Genomic DNA, 17,447 nt, shown 5'->3' on the forward strand with positions numbered 1-17,447 from the left:
TCATGTTGCTGGTCTTTCGAGCTGGTCTGTGGGTTCAATTTGACGCTTCTCACCTACCTTTGCCCCTACTTATGCATTATTTTACTTGACCAACCACTCCTGAACTTAACTTGAACTGTGCCTGTGGTCTTCCATTTTCTTTCTCTGTTCCTAACAGTGGAAAATATCAGCTGAAATTTTCTACGACAGCTATTTGTATACTTCCCCTAAACTATAATGTTGAATCATCTTTTCTTTCAGATCATTTGACAGTTGATTTGAGGCTCCCATGTTTCCACTCTTCAGAGATGATGCATAGAAGAGAACAATTTGCAATTTGCCACCATCAATACCCTTTCTCGTAATTGGCTTTTCCTGTGTATGTAGGTCAACGTCAGTCAGCTTATCAAACTAATTTTAAGTTCCAAAAATTAGTGCTAAAGATTTTCTAATCAATAAAAACACAAGGGTGCCAAAATATATGCACAGGTCTATTTTTGTTTAAATAATTATTATGCACTCTCTGTTTATCCTATAAACTTCATTTCGCTTCTCTAATATTACTGTGTTCATCTGCTATCTGTTATATTTAACTGAAATGTCTGATCCAAACAATCAGTGATTTACAAAGGAAAATCTTAAAAATCATCAGGTGTGACCAAACCTGTGCATATCACTGTAAATGTATGGCACCAAGATGGAGTTCAGGGGTGTAGAGGCTGTGGTAGATTAGATAGATTAGACAGAAATTGTACAGTTTAATGGTTGTTTAGCCCCATCTTGTTAAAATGAAAACCATTTGCATTTTATATGTCACAAAAGTCATACCATATTTGTCAGACTAGAAGACGCACTTAAAAAATGTATTTTTCCCCCAAAATCGACATGCGCCTTATGTATGAATTCTGTTTGTGCTTAACTCATTTGCTCCCAAAAACGCATAAATACATTCTATTTTTAAATGCTCATTGTTCTAAAAACGTCTTTTGCGTTTTTTTTTTTTTTTTACAAGAAGCATCTATAGCTTCCGATCTATCTGACAAACAAATAACAAAGCTCAAAACGCCTTTTAAAGCAATAAAACTGGCCACTGGAGGGCAGTAGCGCATTTTGTACGACCGGCAACCCGATTCAACAGCAGTGTACGGCTGGGCAGCACGGTTGGAGCGCTGGCGGCTTGATGCCAGGCGGCGGACGACCGAGCCAAAGTACCGAGAGAACGCCTGGGATGCCAGGCACTGGACGACTGAGCAAAACGACTGGGACCACTAGTGCTGCAGGCTCACCGACCAGACCCCGCAGAGATTAAAAAATAATCCATCTTTCCGAGACAGACAACGATGGGGGAAAAGTTTACACGGCTGACGCGGCGACAACGGCGACATCTCGGCGACAACTGCGTCATCTCTCAGTAGTCACGTGTAAATAAATTGTTACTTTGCTATTAAAAGCTCTATATGTCTTGTTCTTTATGATATTTTGTAAAAGGAAAACATTCAGATGTTTGGGATGTAACGGATATAAAAAATAGCTGTGTTAAAGTCAAAGTTATGTTTGAAATGTATGCATTTATAAAAAGGCAATTTTCTCAGTTTTTTCATCAAAAATTGGAAAATTGCTCAAACTAAGCTATTTCTAATGCTGATTTCTAAAGAATGGAAAAAGATATGAACTTACTTTTTTTCTGCTGAAAGAAGAGTCTAATCTTTCTTTTGGTGGGTTCCATGTTTATATAGCAATAAAACAGAATTTTCTGTGGGCCTTGCAAAATCAGTCAAAATCCAGTAAAATGGCCAGGAGCGAAGGGCCTTGCTCTGGTGAAAATGGCTGGGAGTGAATGAGTTAATGACCTCGAACCTAGTTTGCTGGAATATACCCGTATTATACTGCCTGACAGCTCAAGACACATATTCATCATTCAGCAAACCCATGAGTGAAATATTAAAACAAATAATGAATGAATGCATGAATAAATAAAAATTACAATGTTAAAAGATAAGAACTCATGACAAATGTATTACATTGATCTGCCATATAATCAGGTGTGGCTTATGTATGAAAACAAATTTGTTCATTTGTTGTGTTCCTTATAATGTGCTACGCTTTATTGTCCGAAAAATACTGTTTATCCATGATACTATATCTGTGTGAAAGAGGCAGTTGTTTGAGAGGTAAGAGTCCTCCATCCGTTCCTGCCTCCAACTGCTTTGGTTCATCCAACGAGACATGACATTATCTCTGAGTGTCTTGGTCTATCCAGTGTTAAGTCAACTCGATGAACATGTCCTCTAGAAATAAATCGACGGCTCCTCCATTTACAACCCTGAGGCGTTTACTGCTATTATGTTGTCAGTTCAGATCCATTTCCCTTCTTCTTTTCCGCCTTTTACTTGTACACTGTTGCCTGGGAGGCCATGTAAGAGACTAATGTAAGCAACTGGAGGCTTTCATTGGCTAGGCAAACAAACAAAAAAACTTATCATAAACAGTACTATTTTATGTTATCTCCCAACCTTCCTTAATGATATTCTACTTGTCAACACAGGTAATTTGCAGACAATTTAATCATATTTGTGCAATAGATTTTCTCTAGTTTGGTCCTAATTGCCCTGGCGTGTCCCTATTTATTCACTGCAAGAATAAAAGTTTTTCGAAGTAACCCATTTGCTCCTTTATCACACACTGATGTTCATCTTTTCTGTTTCTCAGTGTCATTGCCAGAAAGACAAATATTGAATATGACTAGAAAAAAATATGCGTTGGGCGGTACATGGATTTAGTTTCATAAATAATTATGATAAGATTTGGGCAATCACTTTGGGGCGTACAACTTCTTGACAATAATGAGTCCTCGACAGTGAGCACCACCTGCAATGGTGGTGAAGATTAATTTGCTTGATTGACTTTTAATAAAGGATAACTGGATATAATCTATGTTTAACATTTGTCATCTGAAAAGCCAAACGAATGACATGAAGTGTTGCTCTGATTCATAACAGTGGCAGCCTGTAGTTATTCATTTCTTCTAATGGTAAATGAGAATGTTCTCAAACTTGTAAAGTGGAAGCATGTTCGAGGTGGGAGGCGAAATGAAAGGTACTATGTCTAATTAGACAACTTTTGAAAGATGGTCAGTTGATTATTTGTAGGTGTAGGCCATTTAATCTTCAGACACTTCACCATAAGACAAAGATACAAAGGATTAATATATTCAGTACATCTCACTGGCTGATGTTTTCATCCAAGAATCGAATGACTTTTTCAGCTTTACCGTACAGGTCAAAAGGCCACAGACACTGATGGATCTGGCCAAACAATACTCCTGTGGAATATCACAAACAAATTACAAACGGCGACACAATCACTAATTGATTGAGCACCGCATGAATAGAATTAGTATAGTAACGGATGGAAAAAAACTGACTAATTGTTATCCTGTTTTGCATTTTGAGCCTCTACATAAAATATACTAAGTCACTGTATTATGTTTTAAAAAAGCCATATCCAAGTCTGTTTCTGATGATCAATTGGCCTAAAATTGACTTCATCCACACATTTGGGCAACTCATACTCTCCAATTGCTTTGTTTGCTAGCCACACAAATACTGGATATTAAAATATATAAAAAAAAAAAAAAAAAACACCCAGGTGACTTGAAGTTCTGCTCTGAGACCCCCAATTTGGCCAAATTTCAAAATTGGGTTATATGCATGAGTGATAAATCATTGGAAAGCTTAAAATCTCAATTTTCTGGGGGAAGAAAAATTTTGAACAGGAGGAGAAAAAAAACAAAAAAAAAAACAGCAGAACCCTAACTGGAGCTGAGAGCATGCGAGAGCAGAATTAAAGATGATTTTAACGAGATATTATCGCGTACTTACCTCTTTTCAATCCAAAAACTGCATGTAGCACGTATCACCGAGTGTCAAGACACAGCTGTGAATGGCCACAGCTGGATTTTTGGTGGATTTTACGGGTGAAACGTGGTAATATAACAAGGGTCGCAATGCAGAAATCGCAGACGTCAAGGAGTGGTCGACATGTTCTTTTTCATATATTAACCCTTTTAAACGTTTTTTTTTTTTCTTTGTTTGGATTGATTATTTATCATCTAAAATATTGGAGAAAATGTGACAGTAACGAAAAAAATATAATCAAGCGATAGTTATGACGTAAATATGCGTAACTTTTTTACAGACACCAATTTTTTCATTGTGACTTAATTTGTTTAAAAGTTTAAAATATGCGCGTGAATAATTTTTTTGAAGTCGTTTTTTTCTTTAAACTAAATATTAGACATCGATTAATGATTCTAAGCTAAAAATGACAGACATTCGAATAAAAAAATACGATTGCTTACCTTCTTTTTATGGATAGGTAGAAACAAAAGCGGTTGCGCGACGTCTGTAAATGGGGGTTTTCAGGATAAAATGGACAAATTAAATATCGTTCGGGGGCTTAATGTGCCATTAATCTGCTATGGCAGCATAAAGACGGATTGTTCTATCAAACACAACCGTCTTTTTGGCTTAAAATACAGCAGTTTATTTTAAAGAGGGGTGCAGGAGCAGAAACTGCTTTTTCAGCCTTGTCTGTGTTTTCCATGATATTCATATGGCTGGCGTGAGGCTGACACAACCCATTTATGTATGTATTTATTTTACTAAACTACGATAATCTTCTTAGTCCCTATGCATTTAGGTTTTACTAATTTATAACCAATTTAAAGCAGCTGAAAATAATTAAAACAAAATAAAAAGAGTTAAACTGTTGCTGATCACCATAAGGTCTGTTTTTGATGTATGGACAGGTTTAAAAAAATCATCCGACAATCACCTATTGACTTAAGGCACATTAGTTGTGTGCACGGCTGTCATTTTCAGACTATAAAGTGAATTTAAAATCCTTTATTTTTCCCACAAAAATGACAGTTACAGTGTATATGAATTTTGGTTGTGCTTAATGACCTTGAACTTATTTAGTTAAAGCGTAACTGTATATTACTGATCCATAAAGTGCTTGAGACACACAATAATCATTTGTCAGACCCATAAATAAATCAATAATTACAATGTTAAAAGATAAAGGACAAATGCGGTACATTGATGCACTAACGCGGCAAGGGCGGAAGTTTGGTCTCAACATTGGTAGGGACGATATAACAGCATAACCTACATGTACACTTTTTGCTGGGGACGGGACATTAATAAGACCAAACAGATTGGCTGAACAGGGTTCAGTGCTACATTATTCACAAATATGAACCTGATTAATTGATAGGCTAAATGATCAATTCAAAAATACATTTTTATTGACTTATACTAACATAACTTTCATATGTACTCGTTCTGGTGATACAACGTTCGATTCAAATCTTTGTTTTCAAAAACTACTAACTAAACTACCAGTTTGAAAACTTAACCAGAACATATGTCTAGATTTTATTAACACATTTCAATTGCAATATTTGAACATAACTCAAATTATATTGACATACACAATAAATACAGACTTGTTAATAATCGCTTAACTATCCAGGAATGCAAAAAAAATAAACATTTGTCTTAAGACCACTCAACATTGTCTGTTCAAATAAATTGAACATAACTGAAAAAACATCTTAGTCAGCGAATAACAAAAATAAATAAAAATGGAGTCTTCCTTCAGGTAAAACAGTATTGCGTTTGTCCACAAACACAGACAAAGTCAACAAAAAATGAAAGCGCCTTTGGGCTGCTATAAAACCACATAATTAAAATAAAAATGAAAATTGTGGAGAAGGGGGTAAACTTCGGTTCACTACATTTTTCACAGTTTAATTAAAGTTAACAGTAGAAAACACATACAGGAGGATATTTCTATTAAAGCAGCTTCCTACTCGAGTTCGGGAAATTCACACAGATTAATGTTATGCTAACTGACGAGGTTAGACTTTCAGTAGCAAAATTAGCGGTGTGTTCCCCACCTCCAAAACATTGACGTCTTTTTACATTACTTACAGTGGCTGCTGCTGGCGGGAAAAAAACTAGGCATGTTGTATTTGTGTCGGGGCTGTGATTGCGCGTGTGTTTGAAAGTGGGGGGGTGAAATCATCAGTAAATTAAACATGCGTTTGAGGGAAAAAAATGGACTGGCACATTCAGCAAGAGAAAAGGGGTCATTGTAAATAAACAATGAAAGTAATTCATTTAATAATGGTCGGGTCAATTCTATCCTTACAGCACATGGGAAGACGATCTAAATTACCTATACAACTGAATTCATTATATAATGCAAATAAGGTTGCTTAAAGGCTGGTGGGGACAATTTGAGCGTCCTGAAAAGTTGGTAGTGTCATGTCTCTACCGTCCCTATGCAAACCTACGCCCTTGTAATGCACCTTATATTCAGGTGCTCCTTATGTATGAAAATAAACTTGTTCATTGATGAAGTTGCCTTGTTCAGTTACCCAGTGTGCCTTAGAGTCTGGTTAAATGCACTCCGTACAATATATGACATCACCGGTATACCTAAGATTTTGCAGTTCACAAGCATTTTCTTGATCATTGAATTTCAAATATTATATATTTATTTATAGTATTTATTTATATATTTTTTCCATATCTTGGTGGAATTAAATCACAATTGCCTTACAGTAAAAAGTTTTGGTCCAAACTTCCACTAGAAAAAATCTAGTGAGACTCTGTTTAGCCCCACATTCCCTGCTGACGACCAGTCCAGATTTCATCTTGTTGCATCTCGCCAAAGGGAGCTGCAATAAGTTGCCCGGAGATTCGTAGAAAATCCATGAAGCTGTACAAATATTGGTCAGTGAACTTTCCAAAAAGTGGGAAATTTGTTACTTGTAAACCAGATGAGACTAAATCAGCAAAACTTCATTTAGTGATTATCGTATACTGTGCATTATTTTGCTTCAGTTGCTTTTAGTTGGTTTATATTAGAGATGAAACGAATACTCGAGCAACTCGAGTAACTAGAGTTTAAAAAATGATCCGACTAATTTTATTCACCTCGAGGAATCGTTTAATTTTGCCAGCTCTAAGTGTCCCGTTATGCCCGAACTACTTTTAATGCGGGACAACGCGCTGACGTCACGTGTGTAGAGGAAGAAGCAATAAATAACAAAATAAAAAAAATGTACCGCAGCCGACAGCCGCTACAAACTACGCCGACGTTGCTATAAACTACGCCCGCATGATGCTAGTTTGTTAGCAGGTAGTGTCCGATGCGTCTCAAAGATATCGCATGCATTTAGGACTAGATGCGCAATGACAGACTCGGCCTCGTCTGGGCAGCGTTAGTAAACAGCCGCCATCTTTAAGCAGTAGACTTCTCATCGCTAATAAATATAACGTTACTGTCACATGCTCACGTAACGTTAGCCCTTCGGAGGGCTAGGTTTCTATTGATTATGAGCACTGTCGATGCGTGGCTAACGGGTCTTACATACAGGGTTTATTTAATCTGTAAAAACACGGCGCTGAAGAGTGATGAGGGTTGTAAAATTAAAACACATAATAAAGCTAACTGTCAGTTTTAGCTCCGTAGTCATTGCTGAATAAATGTGCTCCAATACAGCAGGTATCATACATTTATTTTGAACACTGCAAAAACTCAAAATCCTACCAGTACTTACAGTTTAGACTAACTTCAAACTTAACTTAAAAATAGCTTGACACAAATGGAAACTAAATTGAAACACGTGGGAAAAACACGTAGCTTTCAAGTGATGTGTGTTATCAAGTGTAATCACATTTTAGGTAAGAAATATGTTTTTTTTTTTTTTTTTTAAGGTCTAGAAGTTTTTTGAGTGAAAGCAGTGAATTTTTTTTTCTAGTAACATCTTATATGCAATTGATGGCTGTTTTCAACAATGTACATCGAAAATAAAGACATTGATTGACTGAAAATGGTTCAATATTGGATTAAATGTCTTTTTTTTCTCATGTATATGTATAATTGCTCTTTACCTAAAAAAAAAAAGTTTTATCCGATTACTCGATTAATCGATAGAATTTTCAGTCGATTACTCGATTACTAAAATATTCGATAGCTGCAGCCCTAGTTTATATTAATTCATTTTTTTTTTAATGTGCTTAATAATCTATTTCACACCTTAACAATAGATTACAATCATGCTCACTCTTGCTTATTGCACTGCATGGATTTTTTAAATCCTACCATTCCCAATGCTAGTTGATACATGCAACTGCTATTCATTAAAAAATAATTAAATACTTCTGAAATTTTCTGAGTTCTTAAGCGATGAAATGAGTTACTTGCTCCTGCACACACACATGCAAAGAGAATGCTAATGTATGCATCAAACTGCCCTTGGCTGCCTGTATCAAATTACAAATGCCGGTGTTGGCACACAACACAGTGATGTGTAGCCTCTTTTCTCCAGGCAAGCATCCAAGCACCACATGCTGTCCAACCAGTCTAGTAATGAACCACTCCTGCTGAACTCTTTCCTTACGTTACCCCCATTGACCCAAGCAACACTCCCACTCCCTATCAAGTTTTATCATTTTTTTTGTCCACCCACAGTGAGGCAAATAAGTATTTAGTCAACCACCAATTGTGCAAGTTCTCCTACTTGAAAAGATTAGAGTAATGTAATGTCAACATGGGTAAACCTCAACCATGAGAGACAAAATGTGGGAAAATAAGAGAAAATCACATTGTTTGATTTTTAAAGAATTTATTTCCAAATTATAGTGGAAAATAAGTATTTGGTCACCTACAAACAAGCAAGACTTCTGGCTGTCAAACAGGTCTAACTTCTTCAAACGAGGTCTAACGAGGCTCCACTCGTTACCTGTATTAATGGCACCTGTTTTAACTCATTATCAGTATAAAAGACACCTGTCCACAACCTCAGTCAGTCACAATCCAAACTCTACTATGGCCAAGACCAAAGAGCTGTCGAAGGACACCAGACGTGCACCAGGCTGGGAAGATTGAATCTGCAATAGGTAAAACGCTTGGTGTAAAAAAAAATCAACTGTGGGAGCAATTATTAGAAAATGGAAGACATACAAGACCACTGATAATCTCCCTCGATCTGGGGCTCCATGAAAGATCTCATCCCTTGGCGTCAAAATGATAACAAGAACGGTCAGCAAAAATCCCAGAACCACACGGGGGGACCTAGTGAATGACCTGCAGAGAGCTGGGACCACAGTAACACAGGCTACTATCAGTAACACAATGCACCGCCAGGGACTCAAATCCTGCACTGCCAGACGTGTGCCCCTGCTGAAGCCAGTACACGTCCAGGCCCGTCTGCGGTTCGCTTGAGAGCATTTGGATGATCCAGAAAAGGACTGGGAAAATGTGTTATGGTCAGATAAAACCAAAATAACCATAATAGAACTTTTCGTGTCTGGAGGAGAAAGAATACTGAATTGCATCTGAAGAACACCATACCCACTGTGAAGCATGGGGGTGGACACATCATGCTTTGGGGCTGTTTTTCTGCAAAGGGACCAGAATGACTGATTTGTGAAAAGGAAAGGATAAATGGGGCCATGTATCGAGAGATTTTGAGTGAAAATCTCCTTCCATCAGCAAGGGCATTGAAGATGAGACATGGCTGGGTCTTTCAGCATGACAATGAGGGCAACAAAGGAGTGGCTTCGTAAGAAGTATTTCAAGGTCCTGGAGTGGCCTAGCCAGTCTCCAGATCTCAACCCCATAGAAAATCTGTGGAGGGAGTTGAAAGTCCGTGTTGCCCAACGACAGCTCCAAAACATCACTGCTCTAGAGGAGATCTGCATGGAGGAATAGACCAAAATACCAGCAACAGTGTGTGAAAAGCTTGTGAAGAGTTACAGAAAATGTTTGGCCTCCCATTTAAATCCTGGGACTTGACCGGAGTTCCGCGTATGTCTGAAAGGGGCTGATGAGAAGATGTAATATGTAATTTTTGAGTTATTACAATTTACAGAACGTCACTGTTAAAATGAAATGTATGCATAAATAAACTAAATGCAAACAGTGCTAATATATGGGTGGCCATATTTGTCAAGTGCCGTCTCAGTCTTGCACACATTGGTTGGAACGTCCTGTATAGGCGATAACCTAACATAATACACAGTCATAATAACAATAATAATTAACAGCAAGCTGTTAGCATAATCAATATGTCTCGAATACCCGCTTCTGAACACCCAAAATGGTTACTTCAAAACAAAATGTTAGAGAGAGAGAAATAGATAAAGGCAGATTGAAATCAAGCCAAATTGGGATGGAAATTTGATACATACCAGATAAGTGTCAATGAAAGTTAAGTATCAATGTAAAGCTCTGATTAACCCTGTCAATGTGACCTTGATGGCATGTCACTAAAATATAGCAATGACCATATGTAATACGCTTTCAAATGTATTATGCATTCTAAAAAATCGGACAGGTGATTTTACTGGTACCTATGTAATGTGAGTTAAGAGGATCATGATTGAGCGTTTATGCCATTTCATGAACTAAGATGCTAATTCAAATGTACAGTACACAGCATATGATAAGAGTTATCATTGAGACAGCACCCACTTTGTCCATAATTTTTTCAGCAAACCGCTGGAGAATATCAGTATCATATACACATTTGTAACATTAGACTTCACAGATATTTTCAGATAAAAAGAAAAAAAAAAAACTGATGCCCTAACTCTAATCTGAGAGTACTCCGAGCTCACAAAATGATCAGATAGCAAGTAGTAGAGTACATGTTCGAACACAGCCTGAATATCAGATTGGAATGAAAGATTGGATTGAAATGAAACACCATTTTTCAACAGGTACAGTGGGGAGAACAAGTATTTGATACACTGCCAATGGGTTTTCCCATTGGCAGTGTATCAAATACTTATTATGTACTTATGTCTGTAGAATGCAACAAATGTTGCTCTTATGTAAGACATTTATCTGTTAATAAGACTATTACCCCCCCCCCATTAAAAATAAAAAAAATCATTACACACTAAAATTTGCAGTAGCTACACTGTAAAAAACAACCTTTACAATTTACCCAGTGTTTTCCGAAATTTCCAGGTTCGCAGTGAATCAGTAACAGGCACACTTTTGCAAAATAGACAATGTTTATTGATTAGAAAATGCAGAATAAATGAGATTTATTGATTACAATCCCACAAGCGCACGCTTAACGTGACAAATGAGCAGGGAGCCAACACACTTTGGTAAGGCGGCGAAGGAACAAAGCCAGGCGATCCGTACGTGCCCCGGTGGCGGACTTCACGGTAAGCGATTTTCATTCCCAAGGGACATTTCGTTTTGCTGTAACGGTAACGCGGGGATTCTGAAGTTGACAAACTCAAATCTAGCGTCATCGTTGACATTTGTTGATACTTGTTTGCTTGCTCTTGTGGGATTAGGATCAATAAATCTCATTTATTCTGCATTTTCTTATCAATAAACATTGTCTATTTTGCAAAAGTGTGCCTGTTACTTATTCCCCGCAAACCTGGAAATTTCGGAAAACATTAGTGGCGTCACGGACAGGATCGCCTGGCTTTGTTCCTTCGCCGCCTTACCGGAGTGTGTTGGCTCCCCGCTCATTTGTCACGGTAAGCGATTTTCATTGCTAATGGGACATTTCGTTTTGCTGTAACGGTAACGCGGGGATTCTGGGGTTGACAAACTAAAATCTAGCGTCATCGTTCACATTTGCTGATACTTGTTTGCTTTTTTCTTGTGGGATTGTAATCAATAAATCTCACTTATACTGCATTTTCTAATCAATAAACATTGTCTATTTTGCAAAAGTGTGCCTGTTACTGATTCACCGCAAACCTGGAAATTTCGGAAAGCACCCAGTAAAATTGCTGCAACAATTTACACTCAGCTGGATAGTGTAAGATTTAACCAATTTTACTGAGTAAATGTTACCTAAATGCGTCAACAATAATATACTCAAATAATTTGGGTAAGATTTACTTAACCTTTTGAAACAGATTACATCAAATAAATCACATACTAAAATTGAGTATTATTTACTCATGATTGTAGCTTATTTTATTGTATATTTTACTGAAGGTTTTTAAATAAATATTAATTAAAACATCAACTTTATTACTATTATAGATAAGGATTGGTTTACCCTAAGGCCTAAAGTCATTGCACACAAGAGAAACATTTTATTGGCAACTTTTTTATTGACAATTTGCTCATTAAAAATTAAACAAATTGTCAATATAAACAATATAAATTGCATGCAAACATTTTTTCCTCAATTTCAATTTCAATTTCAATTTTCAATTTATTCACACACACATTCATATTTACAAAGTGTACATAATATCTCAGTGCTGAGCCAAGATTATGTGTGAGTCAGGTCTCCTTAAGAAGCTACTAAAAGCTTATAGTCAGGAGCCTACATACATTAAGACAATCACAAGAAACATTATCAGGTCATTATCAGATGAGCAGAAGGGTGAGTTGCAGTTTTTTTACACTGTTCACATACAAAAACATAATAATGTACAATAACTCGATATATATATATATATATATATATATATATATATATATATATACACACACACATACACGCCCACACACACACAGAAAAAGAAAAAAAAAAAAAAAAGAAATACTTCCCTAGAAGACAGTTTATAACCTAGGTATGTTGGAATTGTTATATTTACTGATCAGAATACTTTTTAGCCTATTTTTAAAGATGGAGATGGATTTCAACACTTTTAGATTTTCGTCGAGCTCATTCCAAATCTGGGGGCCTCTAGTTGTAATGCTCAGGCTGGTGCTAACAAGTCTTCTCTTTTTTCCACTGATGAGGTCTTTGTTTCTGGTGTTATGAGTATGGAGAGGAGTCCAGACTGGAATGAGCTCAGACAGTCTGCTATTCATATTATTTACAATTTGGAACATTGTACATGCGTTATGAAATGTGTTCAAATCAGTGAGTCGGAGAATGCGTAAACTATAAAATAAGGAGTGGGTGGGAGCATTGAAACTAGCCCAGGACATGGCCCGTACTATCTTCTTTTGTAGAGTTTCTAATTTCTTTAGGTGACTGGAGAACGTGTTGCACCATATGATGTTACAGTAGTTGATATGGGGCTCAAACAAGGTTTTGTACAAGGTAAGAAGTGTGGTTAAAGGGAGATGGTGTCTTATTTTGAAGAATAGTCCAACGTATTTAGATAGTGTAGATATAAGGTGTTCTATATGGCATTTGAAGTTGAGAGACTTATCAATGAAGACTCCCAGGAACTTGGTGGAATCAACTTGTAATAAATTGTCATCGTTTACTTTCAGACAAATCCTGTTTGTGTCAACTGCTTTCTTGTTTGATCTAAATACTATGTAATTGGTTTTGTTGATGTTGAGGGAAAGTTTGTTGCACCTGAGCCAGCTATCTATCTTTATTAACTCTGCGTTTAAAATATGCTGTAGGTCTAACGGGTTTTTATGTGAAAGAAACAAGTTGGTATCATCAGCAAACAAAATCATGTGTAGTATGTCAGAAGAATTAACAAGGTCATTAATGTAAATAAGAAAAAGTAGTGGGCCTAAAATTGATCCCTGGGGGACTCCATATTTTATTTCCTTTTTTTGTGAAACGTGATTGTTAATACTTACATATTGCTGTCGACTGAGTAAGTAACTTTTGAACCAGTTGTATGCTATTCCTCTAACACCATAGTGATGTATCTTATCCAGTAAAATATTATGGTCAATGGTGTCAAAAGCCTTAGATAAATCCAAAAAAATGCCAACTCCAAAGTTGCCTTGCTCAAAGGCATCATTAATTTTTTCAACAAGATCTAGAATGGCCATGCACGTTGAATTCTTCTTTCTGAAGCCATATTGTGAACTGTTTAGAATGTGAAACTTGTCTGGGTATTCGCTTAGTCTATTGTATACGACTCTTTCTAGTACCTTGGAGAGAGTTGGTAGAACGGCAATTGGGCGATAGTTGTTCATGTTATTTTTATCTCCAGATTTGTACACTGGAGTGATTCTGGCAATTTTGGTCTGTTTTGGCACTACACCATGAAGTAGGGACAAATTAATGCAATGCGCAAGTGGTTTTGCAATTATATGGGCAATGGGAATCATGATCTTACTGCTTATTTCATCTACTGCTGCTGTATGAGAACTTCTCAGGTTTTTAATAATTGTACGGAGTTCAGTAACATCTGTAGGTCTAAAAAAAAATGAGTTTAAATAATTGCCAGAAAGATAGTGTTTGTAAAATAAACCTACAGGGGGTCTGATTTTGTTTGCAAGTTCCTCACCTATGGAAATGAAGTGGTCATTTAAGTTGTTAGCCAATAGAGAAATGTTGCCATCCAAAGAATCGGGTAGGACTGGTGACTTCTGGCTTTTGTTTATGACTTTATTTAAAATTGCCCAAGTTTTTTTAGAGTCACCTTGGGCTGCACTAATATGTTCTGTATAATAGCTACATTTGCTTTTCCTTAAAATATGTGTGAGTTTATTTCTGTATCGATGATATTTGTTTTTGTTTTCATCAGTAGGATTTTTTAAATAAGCCTTGTAAAGTTTATTTTTCTGTTTTATAGAGTTCAGTATCCCTTTGGTAAGCCAAGGGTTACAATTATTATTGCTGTGTGTGACAGTCTTCTCAGGAATGGAGTTGTGTATAGAGTCAGTTAGTTCATGGATCAAGCAGTTATACGCAGTGTCAGGATCGCAAGCATTGTAAACAGTTGCCCATGATTTAGCCTCCAAACTCTCACAGAGTTGCTGGAAAGTTTTCTCATTCAGAACTTTGAATGGTATGAGTATGAGTTAAAGTACAGTACAGTCTTAACTAGTGAATGAAGAACACGAGCAGGGGGCACCAACTCTGGTCCTTGAGGCCAGTCTGCTTTCCACGTCTCACTCCTCCAACACCACTGAATCAAATAAGCAGCATCATTATCAGGCTATGGAATAGCTTGCTGATGAGTTGTTCCTTAATACATATTGACTAATACGAGTTGTGGTTATTAATAATTACAATAATAATAAATTGTGGTTATTAATAGTCATTACTGGGTGTTTATACGCCACAGTAGCAGCCTAGCGTCGTTCAATGGAAAAAAATGTATCGCCAGCTTGCTGCTGCTGGCTGTGTGCTCCAGGCGGGTATTGGGGGAGGGACGTGCCACTCAATTATACTGAAGGGCGAAACATTTGACAATACTGTACGCCATAACTGAAAGGTTAATTAGAAAATAAGGTTAATGGTTCAAATGAAGCCTTATTATTACCAGCAAATTATGTTGCTAAGCTCTGAAAAGCATTTTTAGCTAGCTATCAGGAATGGCTGTCGAAACCCAGGAATATAAAATACAAATATTTTTACCATAGGGGCTTCTTAATCTAACACGCAGCATACCAGGCATGTTAATGTGTTTGCATTGTCAATTAGAAAAGAAACAGTAAGTTCAAACGTACCTGCTATTGGATGTTGACATCGAAGATGGAGTGTATCTTCTTGAAACGGTCGTATTTTCAGTTTCAAAGAAGATGCGTTGGCGCATGCGCAGTAGGGCTGCAGCTTTCGATTATTTTAGTAGTCGATTAATCGATGAACTACCATATTGGCCCTAATATAAGACAGTGTTTTTTGCATTGAAATAAGACTGAAAAAGAGGGGGTCGTCTTATATTCGTGGTTTAGACATTACACCCATTTACGACGCTAGATGGCGCCAGATATCATTGAAGCGATGTTCTCTCATGACAGATCTCAGCTACTCTCTCAGTTTAACCAGTTTGCAATATTTTATTGCAATGTTTTTCCTTATTAAGATTTAATTGAAGACTACAGTTACAGTTAGACTTCACTTTGATGGTTAATGCAGTTATTGCAATTTTGTTGTTTTATCACAATAGATTGGTTTATTTACATTTCAAAAACCAGAAGCCATTCATTTACGAATGTGATTGCACTTTAGTTTACATATTTAAATGTTCAGATATTAAGATTTGAATGAGGCAAAATAACATTTTTTTTCTCTCAAATATATTGTTATAATCATTTGTTTTGGATGTACTGTATTTATTTTCTGTATAAAATTAATTTGGTGTTCAAGAAGTCTTTTTTCAAACTTGAGTCTTGAAAAAGAGAGGGTCATTTTATAATCAGGGCCGTCTTATATTCGGCCAATACGGTAGTTAGTTCGAATAATCGAGTAATCGAATAAGGAGCATGAAGAATTAAAATACCTGAGTTTAGCCTCAAATGGTATTTAAAAAAAAAAAAAAAAAATCTAGGATCTATGTACAACAAAATAACAATTGCTAACTTACATAGCAAAAGTCCGCTAGCTTAAATGCTATAAAATCCTAACATTTTTTTTTTTTTTTACAATGATCTTGACAAATGGTTCAGACCCATATTCACACAAAAACAGCTAAATATGCCTATAAATTTAATTATAAAGGCATAAAAAAACAATAGCCCAAACAAAAACTTAGCTTATGTTGGTCTTAACAGGGAGCAGTTGGATTCAGCCATGTGAAATGAGGCAGACCAGAGGGCAGTGTATCCACCCTAATCAATAAAAATAAATGCAAACACTTTCAAAATAAAGCATTACAAAACACTGTAATTAAACGAATACTCGAAGCAATAAAATTTAGTTTGTTTACATTTTTTTCTAATTGAATACTCAAGTTAATCGATTAATCGTTGCAGCACTAATGCGCAGACATAAGCACAAGTTTTTACTGATTAAAATTAGGTAAAGAGAGTTAATTTAACTAATTTATTTCAGTTCACTTGCTTACCTAAATAATTTTAGCATAATTTATACAATTTATATGGATCTAATTACTACCCACAAAAATCGTTTTTTATAGTGATACCAATGCCCTACACAATAACACTACTGAAGAACATTAAATTAACATCTGTGTATTTTAACTCGAATAAAAGCATGGATAATAAGTTAAAAATCTGAATACGCTAATAAGAGGTAGGTTGATAAATAAACAAGCAAAATAATATCCAATAGCAGCCGATGGAGTTTTGTGAAGGGTGCCCTCATTTAAGATAGTTGGCTCGGGCCAACTATGCTACTTTAAAAAAAATTGTGATAAAAATGATAATCATGATGAAACCACGATCATCATAATGTGTTGTGTTCATTTTTTAGTTTTGCTTCAGTATTGTCATGACCCATGATAATGCTTGTGAGTTGTTAACTTGCCGCTTGGTTGTTACACATTAATATTGGATGTTACTTACACAATACATCCAAAATTGAAATTAAAAAATGATGTTGTACATGGATTATATGAGAACTAGGCTTTTGGACCTCCAGTATAAATACCGCCTGAGAAAATTACATTGCTGGATATAGCTATATCTGCACATAAAATGCTAAATATTTTCTGCAACAGAAGGTCAAAGTACAACTGAAGCCAAATATTGCACAGCACCGTATGTACACTTTTTCCCATTTGGCA

General features: G+C 36.2%; 1 protein-coding gene across 7 annotated transcripts in view; it reads right to left on the minus strand.

The window, feature by feature from the left end:
* Positions 1 to 17,447, minus strand: part of grid2 (glutamate receptor, ionotropic, delta 2) — a 1,093,502-nt gene that overhangs the window by 517,952 nt on the left and 558,103 nt on the right. The window lies entirely within an intron of this gene.

The sequence above is a fragment of the Corythoichthys intestinalis genome, chromosome 3, assembly GCF_030265065.1.
Source record: "Corythoichthys intestinalis isolate RoL2023-P3 chromosome 3, ASM3026506v1, whole genome shotgun sequence".
Classification (NCBI taxonomy): Eukaryota; Metazoa; Chordata; class Actinopteri; order Syngnathiformes; family Syngnathidae; genus Corythoichthys; species Corythoichthys intestinalis.